The sequence below is a fragment of the Gymnogyps californianus genome, chromosome 19 (assembly GCF_018139145.2).
Source record: "Gymnogyps californianus isolate 813 chromosome 19, ASM1813914v2, whole genome shotgun sequence".
Lineage (NCBI taxonomy): Eukaryota > Metazoa > Chordata > Aves > Accipitriformes > Cathartidae > Gymnogyps > Gymnogyps californianus.
In genome coordinates, this window is record NC_059489.1 from 33,764 (window position 1) to 39,695 (window position 5,932).

Genomic DNA, 5,932 nt, shown 5'->3' on the forward strand with positions numbered 1-5,932 from the left:
AAGAAACATAGGCAAGAAATAAAAGATAGAAACAGGGAGCCAGACAGAGGTAGAAAGAAAATTTCAAAAAGCAACAGGATACAATAACCATATCAAGAATTAAAAAATAGGTACATGGAGCTGCACAGAGGGAGATGTAGGAAGGAAATTTGAAAAGCGATGGGGTGCAAGAAACACAGGCAAGAAATTAAAATTAGGTCACAGAGACAGAAAGAGGGAAAGGTAGCAAGAAAATTTAAAAAGCAACTGGGTTCAAGAAACATGCAAGAATTTAACAAACAGGAATGAAGAACTAGAAGAAAGCTTCAAAATTGATGGTGTTAAAGAAACATAGGCAAGAATTGAAAAATAAGGACAGGGAGCTCGATAGAAGGTGACTGTAGTGGGTTGATCTTGGCTGGCTGCTGGGTGCCCACCAAGCTGCTCTATCACTCCCCCTCTTCAACAAGACAGGGAGAGAAAATATAACAAAAAAGCATGTGGGTCGAGATAAGGACAAAGAGATCACTCCCCAATTACTGTCACAGGCAGGCAAAACAGACTCGACTTGGGGAAATTAATATAATTTATTGTCAATCAAAATCAGAGTAGGATCATGAGAAATAACAACAAATCCAAAACACACCTTCCGCCCACCCCTCTCTCTTTTCCTGGGCTCATCTTCACTCCTGACTTCTCTACCTCCTTCCCCAAGCAGTGCAGGGGGACAGGGAGTGGGGGTTGCAGTCAGTTCATCACATGTTGTCTCTGCCACACCTTGCTCCTCACGCTCTTCTTCTGCTCCAGTGTGGGGTCCCTCCCACGGGGCCACAGGTCCTGCCAGCAAACCTGCTCCAGCATGGGCTCCTCTCCACAGCTGCTGACAGGAGCCTGTTTCAGTGTGTGCTCTCCACAGGGTCACAGCTTCCTTCAAGCACATCCACCTGCTCCCATGTGGGGTCCTCCATGGGCTGCAGGTGGATGTCTGCTCCACCGTGGACCTCCATGGGCTGCAAGGGGACAGCCTGCTTCACCATGGTCTTCACCACAGGCTACAGGGGAATCTCTACTCTGGTGCCTGGAGCACCTCCTCCCCCTCCTCCTTCACTGACCTTGGTGTCTGCAGGGCTGTTTCACACTCGCATTTTCTCTGTCACAGCTTCTGCACAGCATTTTTTAGCACGTCTTAAATACGTCATCACAGAGGCACCACCAGCGTTGCTGATGGGCTCAGCTTTGAGCAGCAGCAGATCTGTCTTGAAGCTGGCTGGAACTTGCTATGCCCAGCATGGGGGCAACTCCTGGTGTCTTCTCACAGAAGCCACCCCTGCAGCCCCTGCCTCCACCCCCAGCTAACAAAATCTTGCCACATAAATCCAATAGGACAGCAATCGGCTGCAGGGCAGGTGGGGGGATTGAAAAATAGGGAAAGGGCACCACAGAGAGGCAGGCAGAGGGGGAAAAAAAATATAGCGATGGGCTACAGGCCAGGGAGGAAGGGAGAGGGAACCAGACTGAGAGAGATGGAGAAAAACAAAGAATAGTGATCAGCCGCAGAGCGGAGAGGGAGGAATTAAAAAAGGGGACAGTGAGGTGGACAGAGAGGGACTGAGAAATACCAAAACCCCTCAATAAGCTAAAGGGGAGAGGACTTAAAGGACAGGGAGCCAGATAGAGAACGGTAAAGAGAGAAATGGGCTATGGGACAGAGAACGAATAAATTAAAACATAGGGACAGGGATCTGGAATGAGAAAATCTAAAGAAAGAAAAAGTATATCTAGAATACAGGGCAGAGAAAGAGAAATTAATCTCGTAGGGCAAGGGGGGGGGGCAGGCCCGCGAACCCGCCCCGTGGGCAGGGCCAGGGGGCAGACCCACGAACCTGCCCAATGGGCGGGGCGGGGGAAAAACTCGCACAGGGAAAAACTTGTGTGGTGGGGGATTGAACAAATAGGGAATGGAGAGGGATGTGTGGTTAGAAACATGTATGGGGGTACATGCATGGAGACAAACACCACAGCATCCACCCAGGACAATCCACAGCACATAACTCAGCTGGGATAACCCGCAACAGATAATCCACTCTGGGGTAACATCTTTTTATGATGTCTTGACTGTTACAACTGAGAACCCAAAGAGCAGCGATGCCATCAACTCTAGGAAGACCTGCTGTACTGGGGTCTTTGGAGGGAAACTGACTTTTTTTAGAGAGACACGGGGCCGGGGGGGGGGGGGGGGGGGGGGGGGGGGCGGGGCGGGAGCCGCCCACGGCCGCGGGGGCCGCGGACAGTGGGGGAGCCGCCCACGGACGCGGGGGCCGGGGCCAAGGCGGGGGGGCTGGGGCGGGAGCCACCCACGGACGCGGGGGCCGGGGGGGACATGCTTTGGGGGGGTGGTCCCCCCGAACAGTTGCACCTCCCCCAGCCCCTCTCTTGTAGGCTGGCAACTGCCCCCCGGGAGAAGGGGCGGGGGGCGGTGTGCCAGAGGGTGGTGCCACGCCTCTTGCTCCGGCTCTGCTCCGCAATGGTTCCCCCTCCGTTCCCCCCCCCCTCCGTTCCCACGCTGGGAGGGGCTCCCCAGGGCAACAAACGCCCCCGGTCCCTCTCGGCCCCGGACTCTCCCCCCCAACACAGCCCTTGCTGCGCACCTGCTGCAGACAGAGCCAGGAGCCTCCAGACACAGGGCCGGCCCCTTACGGTGAGTCTTCTTAGCCGCCGGCAGGCAAAGCTGGGCTGGGGGGGGAATCTATTGAGCATCGCGAGATGCTTACACCACCGCATCTGAAAAACAAAAATCCCAAACTGTATTTCAGCCTATTAAAATAACACGTCTGGCTTGCCAGGTCAACAAAATTGGAAGTGAAGAATAAAACTTTAAAGAGTAAACTAAAAAAGAAAGAATAAATCTCAGTAATTCACTTTATACTAAAAAGGCGTGCACGTGTTTATATATATCCAATAACAATACCTATACGATAAAAGCATTTGATTTTCCTTTTGCATTAGTTTAACTTGCATAGCTGTGAATTGATACCATTAAATTACCCGTCTCCAAAATACACAGCTATAAGTTGACTAGGGGTTTTTTTTGTGTTACATGATTAGGATGGACATCTGGCCAGCTGCAGTGCCCAAGAGAGATGCTACTGAACTGCCAGGGAAATGCACCATTGAAAGCGAGACAGAAATAAAGGACTTCAGAGCACTCCATCAAAATACCAGGAAAAAAACCCCCATAACAGTCAGTTGCCTGTCTTTTTCGAGATTTAGACAAAATACCTAACTGCTTAAGTACACCTAATAAATTATATGCTATAGCTATTTGGCAGTTACAGTTCAAATAATGCAAGTGAATTTGCAAGCTATACAATTTGACTTTTTTTTCAAGTTTCATTTATGACAGAAATACCAGTGAAATACAAGTAAAACCATATAGGGGATCTTCTGAAAAAGAAAAAAAAAAAAATCAAATCTCCAGTGCTGCAATACATAAGGCTACCAAAAAGGAGTGGCAGATTTGCTAATGCTCTTGGCTGTACTGAAGCATGCAGAGGAACATGTTTTTATGACATCTCAACTGTTACAACTGAGAACCCAAAGAGCAGCAATGCCATCAACTTTTGGAAGACATGCTGCTGTGCTTGGGTCTTTGGAAGGAAGTAAATATTTTCTTTTTTTTTTTTTTTAAAGAGGGTGAAAAGTCTTGCTGCTGGTGACTTCTACTGCCAAGTACATCACCTCTGAAGAGCCACTCTGATGGGAAGTTCAATAAAATGCAACTTCTTTGAACGAGAAAGATTTCCGCTTTGGAAAATTTCTTTCCAACTGAAGTCAAAATTACACACTGTAGGGCAGCGGTCCCCAGTCCCTCAACTTAGCTGTCAGAGGGCCAGGGGTCTGAATCCATCCTCAGCAAAAACCACATCAGCAAACCAGGATATTCCTGCAGTTGCCAGGTTCCTCTTCATCATCTGCACAAAAACAGTGCCAGCAGTAAGCATGGTGCCGGTCGACACAGACCTCTTCCACAACACCCTCCTCCTCAAAAGCAACATGGCCTTCCGCTCGCCTGCTCTGCAGGAATTCCAGTCGGACGCTGTGGCCGTCATCCCTTGTGGCACCTAACATACCAAAAGACAGAAAGCTACCGTTGCACTTGCGAGAAATCACCAGCCCCATGCTCCTCCTCTCTACCACCCCAGCTCACCTCAAATGCTCATCCAATTCCAAAGGCTGCCTGCATGGCGCCTGCGAGACCAAAGAGAAACGCTTAACCGAGTTGCCATATAATCCTTTGCTATTAGACACCGACCCGGCCAACAACCACCTCACCTTCTCGGACCGCTCATCAGCATGCGGCTTCGCCCCTCTGAGCCTCTTGCAGCATCTGAAAAAAAACAAAACAAAAGACACATGCTGAGTATCCTGGTTTTGGCTGGGACAGAGTTAACTCTCTTCTTAGTAGCTGGTACAGTGTGTGTTTTGGATTTAGTGTGAGAATACTGTTGATAGCACGCTGATGTTTTAGTTGCTGCTAAGTAGCACTTATCTTAAGCCAAGGACTTTTCAGTTTCCCATGCTCTGCCAGCAAGCAGGTGTGCAAGAAGCTGGGAGGGAGCATAGCCGGGGCAGCTGACTTGAACTAGCCAAAGGGGTATTCCATAGCATGGAATGTCACACCCAGTATATAAACAGGGGGGAGTTGGCCGGGAGGCGCAGATCGCGGCTCTGGCATCGATCAGCAGGTGGTGAGCAATTGCATTGTGCATCACTGGGGTTTTTTTCCTTCCCCCCCCCTCCTTTTTTTGTTATATTCCTTTTCATTATTATTATACTTCATTATTATTATTGTTAGTATTATATTTTACTTTAGTTATTAAGCTGTTCTTATCTCAACCCACGAGTTCTGCCTTCTTTCCCGATTCTCCTCCCCATCCCACCAGGAGCAAGGCGGGGGCGGACAGGGAGTGAGGGAGTGGCTGTGTGGTCCTTGGCTGCTGACTGGGGTTAAACCACGACAGATATTGCCCAAAACCACGGCCTGTCCGCACCGATTCCCATCTCCCGCTCCTTTACCCTGGCTGCTCGCCCGCCCTGCCTCTGCTGTTTACAGGCTGCCAAGTTGAGGCTCGGGTACCACCTGTAAAAGACAAACAACAAGGGATGCTTCTAACTTCACCAACACAACACCACCTGAAAAATAACTGCTCCTTCAGCCCACCAGACATGGCTCACCCTGCCCGAATCAGCTCTGGTGCCAATATCCCGCTTTGCACCTTCAAAATAAAAAAAGTAACCCAAAACCTAGAAGCTAGTCATAAGCCACTAGTCGCATCTTCCCTCTAACACCACTCACCGACTCACCTTCTTACAGCGCTCCGCTCACGTCTCCTCTGTTGCCCTTTGGCACACAGCTCATCCCGCTGCATCTGCAAAACCAATATCGAACATGTTACCCGGATGCTGATCAACAGCTTAACAATTCCAGCGGTCTTGTTTCCATTTAGGAATACCATCTAGATTCCAACAACAGCCTGCCATTAAAAACACAAAAGTAGCTCGCATTATGCTGATGAGTGGAGGCACACAAGACCCTCGGTATAGCTACCGATGTGCTCGCCTAACACAAAAACAACCATGGGAACATCAAGACCTGAATAACATATGGTATAGCACACAGAAAACAAGGAACACAAACTACCTCCTCACCTACAAAGCCCCTAAGGGAATTACAGTGGCGGTCAGCCGATGGAGAAACCACGATGGCGTGACACGGTGACTCAAAGATAACAGAAAAAAATCAAATATAAAACTTAGCCTATTTATACATCCCATTTCATACATCCTATTTGCATTACCTACGTGTCACACTAATCCCTCCTATTTACTACATTTATGTATTGGTAACATTACAAAACTATACTACACATGAGCGGGGGTTCCGAGTGGTCAT

General features: G+C 49.1%; 1 long non-coding RNA gene across 1 annotated transcript; it reads right to left on the bottom strand.

Moving 5' to 3' along the window:
* Positions 1-4,048: 4,048 nt before the first annotated feature.
* On the bottom strand, positions 4,049-5,404 carry LOC127023896 (uncharacterized). Its single transcript, XR_007767496.1, has 5 exons — positions 5,344-5,404; positions 5,056-5,119; positions 4,312-4,366; positions 4,187-4,227; positions 4,049-4,100 (listed from the first exon to the last, which is right to left on the bottom strand). It is a non-coding gene; the product is annotated as an uncharacterized LOC127023896 (long non-coding RNA).
* Between the last annotated feature and the right edge of the window lie 528 nt (positions 5,405-5,932).